This window comes from Mustela putorius, unplaced genomic scaffold (genome assembly GCF_011764305.1).
Source record: "Mustela putorius furo isolate JIRA1106 unplaced genomic scaffold, ASM1176430v1.1 tig00003834_pilon_pilon_pilon, whole genome shotgun sequence".
NCBI classification, from domain to species: domain Eukaryota; kingdom Metazoa; phylum Chordata; class Mammalia; order Carnivora; family Mustelidae; genus Mustela; species Mustela putorius.
Window position 1 is genome coordinate 6,579,603 of NW_025421987.1, and position 15,922 is coordinate 6,595,524.

General features: G+C 36.5%; 1 long non-coding RNA gene across 1 annotated transcript in view; it reads left to right on the top strand.

The window, feature by feature from the left end:
• LOC123394365 overlaps positions 1 to 15,922 on the top strand; it is a 63,458-nt gene that overhangs the window by 41,108 nt on the left and 6,428 nt on the right. Inside the window, exon 2 of the long non-coding RNA XR_006609053.1 lies at positions 14,964 to 15,054. This is a non-coding gene — a long non-coding RNA (uncharacterized LOC123394365). The remainder of the gene's footprint in view (positions 1 to 14,963; positions 15,055 to 15,922) is intronic.

Here is a 15,922-nt window from a genome sequence, read left to right on the forward strand (position 1 = left end):
TAATGTCTAAGTCAGGGGTGTGAAGAGGAGGGAAGGAAGTGATACAGAAGGACAGAGAAGAGGCGGACCAATTCTCATGGCTTTGGGGATACATGGAATATTGATTATTGGCCAATCCTTCTGATGAATGGGGTATAACAGCCTATGGAACCTACCAGATAGTCCAAGTATTACAGATGGGTAAGAAAGGAATTGAATATGACTTAGAAACATGTTAGTGGTACTGGAAAATCTAATGAGGCTAATAAATTTTGCAGACAAAAAATAATTTTGTTGAGCCTAATGATCTTTGAAAATTACTTGTGCATCTGAAATAAACAACTTTTTGATACTCAATTTTCCTTAAAGATACATACTTAAGTATCCTTATTTTCCAGTGCTATATTTGGTCTCAGAAATTTTGCATATTTAAAGAATTCTTTGGTGATAAAAAGAAATGAACTATAAAACTATGAAGACATAAAGTAGCCTTAAAAGCATATTAGTAAGTGAAAGAATTCAGTCTGAAAAGATTATAACTATGATATCAACTAAATGATATTCTGGAAAAGGTAGAACTATAGAGTCAGCGGTCATCACGGTTTTGAAGGAATAGAGGAAGATGATGAATAGGTAGGTGAAATACGGAGTTTGTAGGGTGGTGAAATAATACATTATATGTTAATAAAAAAAATAAAAATAAAAGAGTGACATGAGGGGAAAAAATTGTAATGGTGGATTCATATTATTATGTACTTGTTAAAACCACAGAACTAAGCAATACAAAGTGTGAATCTTAATGTAAATAATAAACAATAGTTAATAATAAAGCATCAATAGGTATCGACTGTAACAAATGAACTACACTAATGCAAGATGTTAATAACAGGGAACATTGTGAGGGGTGAAAAGGGTGTATCAAATTATTTGTATTATCTGCTCAGTTATTCTGTAAATCTGAAACTATGTTATAAATAAATTTATTAATTATTTTAAATATAAATCTATTAATTATTAATTATGTATGATACTCTCATATATTTGATTCACCTTTTCTTTTACTAAAAGAAGAATTTGCATTTTTCTTCTCATGGAAAATGGACCATTTTTCTTCATAGATTTAGAAAAAGAACATACTTCAAACCTGGTGATTCACAGACCTGTACCCCTGGGGATAAAAATATATGTTTATAAAAAATAAAAAATTAAAAAAAAAAGAAAAAGAAAAAGAACATACTTCAGTTTTCATCCTGAATATTAAAAAAAAAAATTAGTTGTGTATTTGTTTTAATCATTTGTTCAGGGGTTAAAATGCCTACTGCTTGTTTATGGGACAATCGCCACATTTTCTCAGTGAAGTCAACTGTAGGATGACAATCTGTAATTTTAGGGAACTAAAATTGTCTTGGACAATTGTCTTGGACATAGAGAAGCCAGTGAGTAGGAAGTTAAGACTATCCCAGGCTGGAAATTTTTTTTTTAAATGTACTACTCCTGAATTAATGGGGATGCCACAAAAAGGTTGACTTTGTATAAACTGGTTTTCTAGTAGCTGAGGTCAGAAAGAGAAAAAAGAAGTCTTTGAAACAATGCTTGCTCAATATTTAAAGTCTGTTGAGCCAGATGGCTGTGGAACGCACTGAGGCACATTTACCTTTTGTCTTCTTTATGTTATGGGTTCTGATTGTTCTTAACAATCCCAGATGTGCCTTGCTTTGAACCTCTTTCTCTTCTCCTTCCTGACCTCACATCCTCTGTATTTCTTCTGGAAAGGTCTGTACAATTGCCTTTTCCATATTGTGACTAGGATTAAGTCTTTAATGGTGTGTTTCCAAATGACCACATCCCTTTTCTCTAAGTCTATAAAAATGTTTCCCATCTTTCCTGAGCCCACTTTTAAAAGGATCACCTATAATGGCTTAATTCATATTCTGAAAATAATTAAAATGAGGGCATCCTATTATAAACTAGTGCTGTGATGTGTGTGATTTCACTTATAGCTTCCTATTTCAAAAAGAATGTGTTTTTTAAACTCTTACTTTTTAATTCACTGTTAAAATGTATTACATATGACAGAATTTCCAAAGTGGTTTTAATTTTAAATTAAAATTGACCACATTTTTATATAAAATTGACCATATGAAATATCAGTAATGCCCTTGAAATTGTAATCTTTTGGCAAATAATGATTTAGTTATACAAACTAGTAAGTCTTAAGATACAGACATACAAAAAAATATATTCCACCTCACAAAAAAGAGGAAAGATGTATATTTTGGTTATAATATAATTATATATATAGTTATATAAGTAATTAGTTTAAATAAATATGTACTATAAATATATTTTAAGATAGGTGTTGAAGATTCATTGTAAGACACCATGGCAATTGAAGTCTTGAGAGTAAAAGAGTAGTTTTAAATGTTCCAGCAAGGTAGCAATACAAGATAACCAACTAATCAAGCAAATATCACACATCATTTGGTTATTGTTCTTAGAGTTTGCTGTGTCAAAATTGCACAACTTAAAGTGTTTAGTATAATAAAAAGTTGTCTCAAGTGACAAGACAGAGAAGAACACTTGTAAAGAAACTTTTCAAGGAAATAAGTATGTTTCCAGAAGAAATATAGTATTTCCATAGAGTCTTTTACACCCAATATATCAGCAAGATAACCATTGTTTTTACTGGAAAGCTGACATAAGTTTATACATTGTTCTTCCCATGAAAGAAGTAGTATTTGCTTCCCAAGTATGTAGCCTCTAGAACTTTTATCAACAACTTTTTTTTTGTAAAAGATAATCCTCTTAACATGAGGTTTTGGTTAAAAAAAACACACTATAATTGTATATCATTTTCTGAAAAACAGTTTCAGATTTAAGCATACACATTTAATCTTATTTTTTTCATTGCTTGAAAGTAAAATTCTGTCAGCACAAACAAAAGCAAAGCAACTGTGAAAAAAAAACTATTGCTTCCAAAACACAGAAGACTTGTCTAATAGGTATTAGACAAAACCACTCATCTCATTCTTATGACTGACTTGTCTGTGTGCAAATTCAATGTTATTTCTTTTTTTTTTTTTAAAGATTTTATTTATTTATTTGACAGAGAGAAATCACAAGTAGATGGAGAGGCAGGCAGAGAGAGAGAGAGAGGGAAGCAGGCTCCCTATTGAGCAGAGATCCCAATGCGGGACTCGATCCCAGGACCCTGAGATCATGACCTGAGCCGAAGGCAGCGGCCTAACCCACTGAGCCACCCAGGCGCCCTCAATGTTATTTCTATACAAAATTAACACATACCTCAGTGGATGTGAAACACTAAAATGGAAAAACTAGAAGGACAGCAGGCATTTGAAACCAGTAGAGATGGCAGCGGAGGGAGGAAGGGGTGACAGTGATGGTGTGTCACAGAACAGAAACAAAGACCATCTGAGATAAGAGTGTAGGGATGGTCCTTGTGAACTCAGAATATAACCAGAGAGAAAAAATGTAAAATTATAGCTGTCTGGAAAATGGGAAAAGTTCACACAACAAAGAGTGTTTTTTTCTCTTTTGTTTTTTTTTTTTTAAATTAGAAACTGAGTATATAAGGAGTAAGCCAGCATGAAAACTCATATTGACTAACGCTAGCATTCTAACAGTTGAAAATGCTTTCAAGTGTTCATTCATTGAAATCCAGAGGGTTTTTTTTTTTTTTTTTGATACCGATTAAGAACTTTCGGGACCTGGACAAGCCACTGAAGATACCCACTGAAGCAGTGTCACCTCCCATATAAATAAGTTAATAGTGACTTGACAAGATAAATTTGAAAAGGGACACACAGTAATGGAACAAACCAGGCTCTTCAAAGAAATTCAAAAGAATGATAGAACATCTCGGGGCGCCTGGGTGGCTCAGTGGGTTAAAGCCTCTGCCTTTGGCTCAGGTCATGATCTCAGGGTCCTGGGATCGAGTCCCGAATTGGGCTCTCTGCTCAGCAGGGGGCCTGCTTCCCTTCCTCTCTCTCTGATCTCTTCCCTTCCTCTCTCCTACTGTGATCTCTCTCTGTCAAATAAATAAATAAAATCTTTAAAAAAAAAAAAAAAAAAAGAATGATAGAACATCTGCTTCAGCTTTGTAGTGGACATGCCAAGTCTGAGAAAGCCTGTCACACACATTCCCCTTAGAGGGAAACATCTCGCCTGCATCATTATTTCTTGAATAACCCTGCTTTCCACCCACTGAACGCCAGTTCTCCCAGCCACTGCTGACAAGACCAGATCAGGGCACTGACCACAAGGCTGGTTAGAAATTATGGCATGGCCTGTGGTAAAAAAGGAGCTAGTCCACGATTTCCTCTCAGAACATATATGGTAAAGCCCTGAGTGAGGAGTAAAAGCAGGAAAGGTATCATGGAAACACAAGACGTGTCTCAGAGGACATGATGCCACAGACCTGAGGTAAAGTTGTCAGGAGAAAAAAAAAAGCCCATGAACTCTGGAGAAAGTCACTGAAGTGGAGAGAATAAAACAGAGTGTTAAAGGAGAACAAGAATGGCTGCACATCCACAGTCTGACCCTGAGACAGCTTTGGCCCAGATACATTTACAAAGAAGGTTCTAGGCCACATGGAGACTTGAAGTAACTCAAGATTATAGAACCAAAGGATTTTAAATAGAATAATCTCAAATCAATTTAGCATACACATTAAAAGAAAGATTCTAAAGTCAAGCTGACTGGTTCAGATCCCTGCTCATCCACTATTATCAGCAAGAGGGACTCAATGTCGTATCTGAAAAAAGTGAAGCTATTTATCTTCATGGACATTCAAGCTGTGGGACTCATTCAAATCCCCACAGCAGGTCAATTGTTTAAGTTATTTTCTACTGATATTTCCGGGCAAAATACTTTGGGAGATGATGATACTCAGAATTCAGCTCTTCACAACATTAACTGGTTTCACTTAGGGCTGTAGTGGATGCGTGGAAGCGTGCATTGACATTTTTTCAGGGTACAACTACTGGCTTGTCTCTGGCTGTGCTACTCAGATTGGAGAAGTGGGCCAGGCAGTACTCGAAGCTGGTCTATAAACAAGGCTTATCTCTTCTTACAGTTTATTTAACACACTTCTTAAAATACACTTTTTTAGAAGAGCTTTAGGTTTATGGCAAATATGAATGGAAAGTACAGAAATTTTCCATATATCCCTTTCCTTCACACAAACATAGTCTCCCCTATTATCAACATCCCCCACCAGTGTGGTACATTTGTCATACCTGATGAATCTACATTTAAACACATCATTCTCAGGACACCTGGGTGGCTCAGTTGATTGAACATCTGACTCTTAATTTAGGCTCGGATCGTGGCCTCAGGATTGTGGGATTGAGCCCCACATCAGGGTCTGTACTTGACAGGGAGTCAGCTTAAGATTCTTTCCCTCTCCCTATGGGGGAGGGTCCCCCACTTTACCACAAACTCTCTCTCTCTCTAAAGTACATTAATAAAATATTTATAAATAAATAAATAAACCAATCATTATCACCCAAAGCCCATAGTTAACGTTAGGGTTCACTCTTGGTGTTGTACATTCTACGAGTTTGGGCAAATGTATCCACTATTACAGTATCATACAGAGCATTGTTGGTACCCTAAAAATCCTAATCATTCCTCTCTCCCCTTGACCCCTAGCAACCACTAATTTTATTACCATCCCCATACTTTCGTTTTTTCCAGAATAATCATACAATTGAAATCATACAGTATATAGTCCTTGGATTCTTTCATAGTAATATGCATTTGGGATTCCTCCATGTCTTCTCATGGTTTGATTGCTCATTTGTTTTTAATGCCAAATCACATTCCATCGTCTGGATGCACCGTGGTTCATTTACCTATTCATCTACTAAAGGATATCTTAGATGCTTCCAAGTTTTGGCAATTATGAATAAAGTTGCTGTAAATATCCATGTGGAACTTTTTGTTCTTTTCAACTCCTTTGAGGTTAATATCAAGAAGTGTGATTGCTGGTTTATATGATAAGAACGTGTTTAGTTTTATTAGTAAATTCCAAACTGTCTTCCAAAATGTCTGTACCATTTTATGTTCCCCCCAGTTGTGAATGAGAGTCCTATTTCTCCACATCTTCATCAGCATTTGATACTGTCATTATTTTCATATTAAAATAAAACAAACATTTAATGGAATAATAATGTGTACATATTTTGAAATCTCAAGTTGAGAATTTAAAGAGATTGTTGACTTATGGAACAAATCTTTGGGAATTTATCCCAAGTCTTAGTGCAAAGAGTTTAACTTGACCCTGCCATTACAAGGATGAAAAAGACTAAGAAGCTTGCCATATCGAGTAACCCCTTCATATCCCACCATCTTGTGGCGTGAGGAGACTCAGACCCCAACACTGGTTCAGGTTTTGGAATTTTTTTTATTATATATTAGTCTTTCATTTCCTTGTATAGATTCTAAATCTTACAAGACTATTTTTAACCATAAACAGCAAAACCTCAAAACCCTCACTGAGGGTTATTTCAAAGAATCCACTGCTTCCAGCTCCTAACAAATATGAAACTTCAGCAAAGAACCAGTTTAAGCCTTTTACAACTGCCGGCATCCTAAGTTCTACCTTTGGATCAGGATTGAACACATGCTGGCATCTCATTCGCTGGGTCCCTCCCAGAACTGTCTTCCTCCCTGGTGTTTTAATATTATGCCTTCAACTTTTATTGAAGGCCTTTACAAGAAAGAGCCACATGAGGCCCATTTCTGCATTTGCTGTGAAATTGGTATAAGGACATTGTCCATTAAATTACTCAATGTTCCCTACCTAAGACCCACATGAGAACTTGCTCTGAGTTTAGTACCAAGAAAAAATGTGCCTTCTTTGAGACAGTAGTAAATTTTCTTCTTTTCTCTTAGTGAGTTATGTAACCCATTGTATTTTTCCTCCTCCTCCTCCTTCTTCTTCTCTCTAGGTTTTATTATTTTTATTTATTTATTTATTTATTGGCTTAACTGCCAAGAAACATACAGACAATTTTTGTGTATGATCATACCCACCGTGTTGGCCTTTGTGGTTGGCATGTTGGTATCTTCTTTTATTCTTAACCTTCTGTCTTCTAATTTATTCCAATAAAACTACTGTATAAGTCTTTTTATGTAAGTCAGCCAAAATCTATATTAGAAAAAGGCTGAGCATACCCAAATAAAACCTACAGATGCACTGCTTTACTTGATACAGATTTTTTGAGGTATTTCCTGTTTTGTTTTACAAAATGTTATTGAATTCAATATAGAAGCAATTGAATGCAAAACTGAATTCAGTTTAAGGATAGACACCTTGTTCAGTGTATAATTAAGTGTGATTTAATCATAAGCCTTTGGCAAAATTTTATAGACATAAAGTTACAAATCAGGGGAAAAAAATCTCAGGGACATAATCACTGTAGCCATAGAGAAAATCAATTCGTTCATTCATTGTATTAGTAAAGCCCAGCATTTATTCAACAAATGTTTAATAGTGTTAGCTTTGTTCAAAGCAGCCCGCTGGTTGCTTTGGAGAATACAAACTTGGTTTAAAAAATGGATCACCCTCAAGAAATTTATAGTTTAGCAATTAAGAGCCAGTGGGTTTACCAATCTTACTTAAAGATAGGAGTAAAGTATTTCTTGTCCAGCAGGACTGTAGGTCACTATGCCAGGATTCTGCTTTTTAATGTAATTGAAAAAGAAGTCATAAAGATGAAACTCTGGGGGCACCTGGGTGGCTCAGTGGGTTAAAGCCCCTGCCTTCGGCTCAGGTCATGTTCCCAGGGTCCTGGGGTGGAGCCAAGCATCAGGCTCTGTGCTCAGCAGGGAGCCTGCTTCCTCCTCTCTGTCTGCCTGCCTCTCTGCCTACTTGTGATCCCTGTCTGTCAAATAAAAAACTAAAATCTTAAAAAAAAAAAAAAAAAAGATGAAAACTACGTGATGGGAGAATTTTTTTTATGAAGAAAAGAAAAACTTTACGTAAAATTATTATTAATAAAGCTGCTCTCGAATTGAAAGTTGCTGAAGAGGATTATTGGAAGTAAAAAAAAACTAAGCGTGACTTTATTATGATCTGAAAGTGGCTATGAGTGCAGGATTTCTTTTATTTTCATATGAGCAAGATTTTTTTTTTCAAATAACTCTTTCTTAAAAGCAGAAGGAATTACTGACTGCTACACGTGGGCTGACAACATAAACATTTTATCAGTGTCCTAAACTCCCACACAGGAAGTAGGGTTATGGGAATATTTTCACAGCTTGCTGTTGGCCTTTCAAGAATTGAGGGTTGAAGGTTGCTACAATCATTTGCTTTTCATATTCTGCTTTCTTCATGAAGTGAATAATGCAAGAGTCTGGAAACTAACGCTGAGGTGGGGGTTTTGCCTCGAGATGTGTTTAGATTAGTTACCAAGCTTCCCAGCTTGTGGTCATTGAAGGTCACTTGGTTGATAGCTAAAATTTCAATTGGAACCTTGTCATATAATCAGGATTTAAAGCCCAGCTGAGACTTTGTCTTTCCTGTGAAAGGGGAGGTTGTTTTATGATTAGCTTCAGAATGTTAAATTAGGTGTTGGCAATTATGAGCCATTTTTGTAGTTTAAATTGCACTATGGAAACACCTGTCCAGAATAGCAAAGGAAGGCAAGTTAAAAAAAAAAAAAAAGTCTGATTCTATTATGCATGAATAGTCCTGCTTTTATTATCAAACCCTAGAAGCCCACTTAACCACTCTTGAGAAAGAATCTTTTTTGTATCCTCTAACAGTGATTCTCAAGAACAAGCACCTTATTAAAGATATCTTTTGTGTGTGGCACAGAGAAATGATTTATATAAAGAGGCCATTTCTAAAATAACTGAAATGTTTTCCAATTTATTTTCAATAATTTCTTTTTTCTTCCAGTGGTCCTTACGTTCTTAGAAAAAGTCTATTGAGGACCTATGAAACCATGTCCTAAAATGGGCAAGGTTTAACAAATTCTCTTGCATAACTATAACAAATTATTATAAAGGAGACTTGGTACCTTTGAAGAAGAGAATTGAACAAAAAGGTGATTGAGAGGATAGGAAAGAAACTGAAAAAATTTCAAAATCACTAAAGTTCTTCTGGTCAAAATAATATACCAATTTTTATCCCATCACACTGGGATAGGGGCTTGGCACAGAAAAAGAGTAGTAATTTTTTATATCATAATATAGTAAACCACCTTCATGCTTTTCAATATTGCCTCATATTGAAAGCATATTGAAGGCCTCATATTGAAGGTCATACTGAAACATCCAAACAAAACTTTTGAACAAGATAATACATGATAAAGGGCCCCTGGGTGGCTCAGTGGGTTAAAGCCCCTGCTTTCGGCTCAGGTCATGATCCCAGGTTCCTGGGATCGAGCCCTGCATCAGGCTTTCTGCTCAGCAGGGAGCCTGCTTCCTCCTCTCTCTGCCTGCTTCTCTGCCTACTTGTGATCTTTGTCTGTCAAATAAATAAATAAAATCTTTAAAAAAAAAAGATAATACATGATCATATTTCCTATAAGATTAGAAAGTCTATAATAGTACTTTCCCCTAAAAATTTCATAGTTGATATTTGCTTGGATTAAAACATAATACAGTACTCAGATATACATGCATATAATATATGTACATATATATATAAAATGAATACAGTAATTCATATATATGTGTATATATATGAATTCATATATACAGATGTGTGTGTGTATATGATATGGACATGTAGATTTCTACCTCTGGCTAAGATGAAGTCACAAGGACTGAATTCACTCTCCTACCCGAAACAACCAAAGGAGAAGAAGAGGGGACAAAATATGTGAGTTAACAATGGACATCAGGCAACAAAGGAAGTGATCCTGGAGAGATGAGCTTCATAACAGACCCCAACTTACTGATTTGGGAAAGTTCTCAGGCTGCAGGATAGGGGAGAGAGCCCAGGAGGACCTGGCAGAGGGATAGAGTCTGGAGGGACAAAGGCAGCCTGAATTCACTAGCCATAAGACAGGAGAGGATAGAGATGTATCAGGAAAATAAACCAAAAGTCTGCAGAGGGTTCATCCCAAGTAGCATTCAACATAGTATTAACCAGCACAGGCATGCAAGGAAGCTACCTGAGGCTCGGAAAAAATCATCTGAAAAGATTTGAATGGCATTTGGTGCTCACATAGGTCCTGGAATTGCACATGTTCCCATCAGCCATACTGGCAAACCTCATAAGTCACAGGGCATGGGGTAGCTCAGAAGACCCCTTCCTCAGTCATGGGGAATAATTAGTCCTAGTAAACATTACTCTGGTCCCACCTAATGATTCTTAAAAGCAAGACCTGATGAAGTCAAGCCACTTCCAAGGAACTTAACCATGCCCTAGCACAAAACTCAAGAACTTTTATAGGAATACAAAAATAACCAGCATCATATAAGATAAAATCCACAATGTCTGCCACTCATCAAAGATGATTAGCACAGAAAGCAGGAAAATACAATCAGTGATAAAGTTCAATCAATTGAACCCGCCCAGAACTGATACAGATGTTAGAATTAACTTACACAGGTATTAAGACAATTAGGATTATATTCCTTAGTTCAAAATGTTGAATTAAGGCCCAAAAATTATTTTAAAAAGACCCAAACTGAATGTACAGAGACACTTTCTAGAAAACTACAATGTGTGAGATGAAAAATACACTAGTTGGTGTCCTGCAGATTAAATGCTATGGAAGAAAAGCCTAGTGAACTTGGAGACACAGCAATAGAAACTATTCAAAATGAAGCAGGGAGAGAAAAAAAAGACTGGGAAAAAAAGTGAACAGAGCATCATCGAGTTGTGGTACAATCTATCAACTGGTGAATTTTAAATTATGCAATTTTTTATCAGTTATACTCCAAGAAAGCATTAACAATATAAATATCGGTACCCGAGGGATTTATAAATCAAAAGAGATTTATGAACAATGTGATACATTGCAATATTGACTGGTATCACCCTCATAAACACGAATTTAAATAAGTAGTTTGGAGTAATAAATTTATTCACTCAGAAGAATTGTTACTAATAAAACTAAAAAGTATTTTTTTCCATACAGAGAACATTTTTAGCATCTTATACTTTTTTAATACCTTAAACTTCTCTGCATATGATAACAAATCTAATGTTACTGAAATAACATTTGGAATGACCTCTTTTAACCTTTCCAGAGTACATTATCCCAATTCACTTTTTCAACATACAATTAATTTTTTTAGAGATAAAACTTTGGAGTTGATTTAATTGCCAAAATAACTACCTAGGAAATGGAAATAACCTTCAATTATGAACTATGATCAAAGAGAGCTTTTTCATTTTTCACATTGTTTCATGAAATGACTTTCATTCCACCCATCACCTTTTAAGTAACTTTGACATAACATTTTATTTTTCATCACTGATAAAATACTTTCACTTGAATACAGTTTAATGAGACAAAGCCTTTGGCCAATTCTAACACAAATAGATTTATGTTTGGAGGAAAAGTGTGACCAGGTGCTAAAACGAAGCTTTCTGGTCTTGATCTTGTTTGAAAGTTTAAAGTTTTATATGAGTACTTCAGTCTGACTCCATTTGGCAACATTGCCAGGTATGAAGGTGATTTCCTAAAGCAAATTTGTAAATTAGTGACAATGGGACATCTCCTCACATTGATTCAATTGATAATGCATGTATTTCTTACAGAATTAGAAAGCCAAATATATCTCATTCTGACCCCATTCTCAGAAAGCCTTGCTTAATTGTTTCCTGAACAAGTGAGTTCTTTTTTTTCTAAGAATTTATTTATTTATTTGATGGAAAGAGAGAATGCAGGAGCAGTGGGGAGGGACAGGAAGAGAGGGAAAAGCAGCAGCCCAATGTGGGGCTTGATCCAGGACCCCAGGGTCAGGACCTGAGCTGAAGGCAGACACTTAACCAACTGAGCCATCCAGGTCCCCCAATTAATTTTGATGGGAAATAAAAGAAGAAAGTGGATCAAGAACATAGAAGCTGTGGACTAACTGCTAAAAGAAACCATCTCTGAGAAATGTTTTTGGAAGACCCACAGTCTTCTTTTACCACATCTCCTCCATTCTAAGATTTCATCAACTGAACAACGCATCATCAATTTAAAGACAACTTTCACATTTATGCATCCATATAGATGGTAAACTGCATCCCAATTTCAGAAACATTTGAGTCTTTGAATCAAGGAAATGTACTACTTTATCATAAACAATCAGAAACTTAAAATGTCATTATACTTCAAAAAAATATATATGAAAAGCACATTAACAACAATTAAATGACAGCTAATGGTAAGAAATTGATTTTTATTCAATTCATCTTTGCAGGTAAGTTTAAATAAACTGTCAAGGAGATTATTATTGCCCACCTGAATATTTTTTTACTTCCACTCTTTCCATATATTTAGAAATTTTAAGGACATGGTGAAACAGAAGGAATGAATTTCTGTGGCCAGGAGAAGTATAGTTATTATTTGGTAGATTATATTTTCAATTTACCATTAAATAATTATTTACTGAAATTTGCTTCTATCTGGCTAACTGGATGCTGCCTAATTCTGCCTCAGGGATTTAGCTGAGGGTGCATTTTAAACTGCAGGGTAAAATCTCAGATTGCATAGAAAAACTACAGGGTGGTCTACTGAGAGACATAGACAAGGTAAGATTTAAGCTTTCTCAAAATTAGAAATAAAGTATATAAAGTGATACCTCTTTCATTAAATCTGCTTTCAATCAACAATCAGCTCATCGATAATTACTCACCAGAACTTAACATGTGCAAAATATCTCATTACGCTTTCATCAAAGTGTAATGATAAAGTGGGTGGTTTAACAGACCACCCAGTGACTCAAAAATCGGCAATGTGAATGCATTGAACATGAATATTGGAAGTTATTTCTTTATATAAATGATGTCAATCTCATGGCTCTGCAGCCAACACCTAGAAAGTAAAAACATTTTAAGCCTAGAGGAATGAAATGGGGATTCAGAGCTCCCAGGGGTACATAAAAAAGCTTGAATCTCTAAGAAGGAGGTTTTGCCTCCATCTACTAAGTTATCTTAGATATGATTCATTCAATAGTCAAATGGTGGCCTAGAATGTGACTTAAAACTGAGGGAAAATACTGTCACCCTCCACTATTCATTTTCAGTGCCAAATGTGCCTGTTCTGCCTGTTTTCTCTGTTCATTAAAAGGTCTGTTCATTTCCTTCTCTTCTGTTTTCTTGCTTGGCTCCCATCAATGCTTCACTTCACACTAATTGCAATTCCTATCAACTTCCTCCAAAGTAGCTGGTGCATGTAATTTGGAAGAGAGCTCCTAAATCCTTAATGCTCACACTGATTTTAAGTTTTCCATTGATTTACTGTAAGAGAACACACCAGGATTTCAAAAAATTTGGAGGACCTCTACTATTGGTCTTGAGTTTGAAGGACATGGGTTCCCCTAGAACCTATGATTTTTCTTTTCTGTTTAAGACAGTTCTCCTAGATTAGTGTATATAAAATTCTCTGTTTTTGTGCATATTTATGGGAAAAAGTTTCATAGCTTTTATCAGCCCCACACTGATTTTTTTTTTTTGCCACCCAAAAGGATGAAAAACAGGGGTCTACATACTTTATACATTCAGCTAACATTTATTAAGACTGTAATATTTGCCACATATTACACTAAATACTGGGGACCAGAAATGAGTAATAGGTCTTTTCCTGAAGGCATTTATTGGGTCAGACAGACACAGACCACCACAGTAGGTGCAGCAAATTCTGTGATAAAATTAGCTGAGGGGCACCTTCATGTTATGCGGTTAGTTAAGCATCTGACTCTGGGTTTGGGCTCAGGTGTGATCTTAGGGTCATGAGATCGAATCCGTGTCTGGTTCCCTGCTCAGCTCAGAGTCTGCTTGAGTTTCTCTCTCCCTCTTCTTCTGCCCCTTCCCCCTTCATGCACGCTCCCCCCACCACTGAAAGAAAGAAATAAATCTTTTTTTTTTTTTTTTTTTTTTTTAAAGTAACTGAGTACTCTTTGTGCAAGGAAGAGGGAGAAAATGAAGTTAGGGGAGGTCGGAAAGAGTTCATTCAAATTGGGAAATTGTTCATGGGTCTTAAAGCCCAAGGTGAAGATGAGCTAATATTGCTCCATCTCCTGGATCATTGGTGGATTAACTACCCACAGCTGTTGGAGGTTTAGAGCCCAGTGATCCTCATCTGTCACCAGGACTTTAAAAGAATGCAGCCAAAATTCTAACCTGTTCCAGAGATTCTACTGACTGATCTTACTCAAAATGTCTTTTCCATATCTTAGTATTTGTAAGTTTCCCATGATAGTGTTCTGCATGCATTTTGAAATGATTCTGCTGGGCCATTCATCTCAGGCTTGCTCATTTTGTCCCAGTGCTCTTGCTCTGCTACTAATGACCTTCAGAAAGTCTCTGTTCTGCTGAACACATTGGCCTGCCAGTGACCACAATGCTTCCTCTATTTGAGACCAAAGTCTTATACATCTTCTCAGTTGCTAGTGGGACTAGGCATGACCACATGTGGCTGGGAGAATTTGCTACATTCCAGAAGATGGTTTGCAACATACTGTTTTATGACCACTGTATTTATATTGGTAATCTGATAGCCAAAAAGATATTTCTCAGGTATATTTGGTCTTCGGTGGGGATCTTGTTACAAATGAAGGTGACTTCCATATCCCACCCAAGGTGGGGGACTAGTTGTAAGAAGGACTAACCATGCGATTAGAGGGTTGGAACTTTCCAACAAACTCAACCCCCTAGGTCCCTCGGAGGAAAGAAGAGTTAGAGGTTGAATCAGTCAATGACTAACGACTTAGTCAAACATGACTATGTAATGAAGCCTCCATCGAAACCCAACAATTCAGGTTTTTTTTTTCTTTTTCTTTTTCAGAGATCTTCCACTCCCGGGGGTCCCAAGCTCCAGAATACAGAAACCCCTTTGTTTAGGATCTCATCTTATGTATTTCTTCATCTGGCTGTTGGTTTGTATTCTGTATCCTATCCTTTAATAAACTGGTACACTTGTTTCCCAGAGTTCTGTGAACCACTCTAGCAAATTAATGGAACCTAATGGAAACTTGTTTCCCTGAGTTCTATGCACTACTCTAACAAATTAATGGAACTCTAGCAAAGTCACTGGAACAGCCAGTCTATAGCCAGTTAGTTAGAAGCACAGGTAAACGCCTAGGGCTTGTGACCGGCATTTGATTTAGGAAGAAGGGTCAGTCTTATAGGACTGAACTTTAAACTATGAAATCTGATGCTGTGTCTGAGTAGAAAGTGCTGGAATTGAGTTGAATTTGTGGATATCCTTTCTAGCGCCGGGAAACTGCTTGGTGTCTTGTGTGTGGGAAACACCCCCTCTCCAACATACACATACCTCCTTACACATGTTGGAACTGAGTCCAGGAATCTTAAAAGATGCTTGTTCCAAAAGCTGTCACTTCTCTGTTCTTCTACTCCTGCTGCTTGCAGTGGAAAGGGCAAGCTCTGTGATTATGAACTCCTTTTCTGCTTCTCCATAACCAGGAATAGTGGAGATTATTCATGTTCTCCATGTTTCTGTTGCCAGTTCTAAATGTGCATTCACAGCTCTGCCTTTTACTCCTAACCACCTGCACCTGCAGGTTTCCCAGACAATTGTTCTTTGGCTACGGAAGCAGAATTGGAATTCACAAATCCTCAGTGCTCCCACTTTCATCCAGCTGCTGCAAGTAGACATAGTTTCAGATCCCTTGCCTCCAGGAAGGACATTGTGTGAGGGAGATTTTACCCACAGGATCAAGTCCTGGCTTGCACTTCACTTGAAATCATACCTTTGCTCAGCTTTTCCTGTTCACACATCCTGCT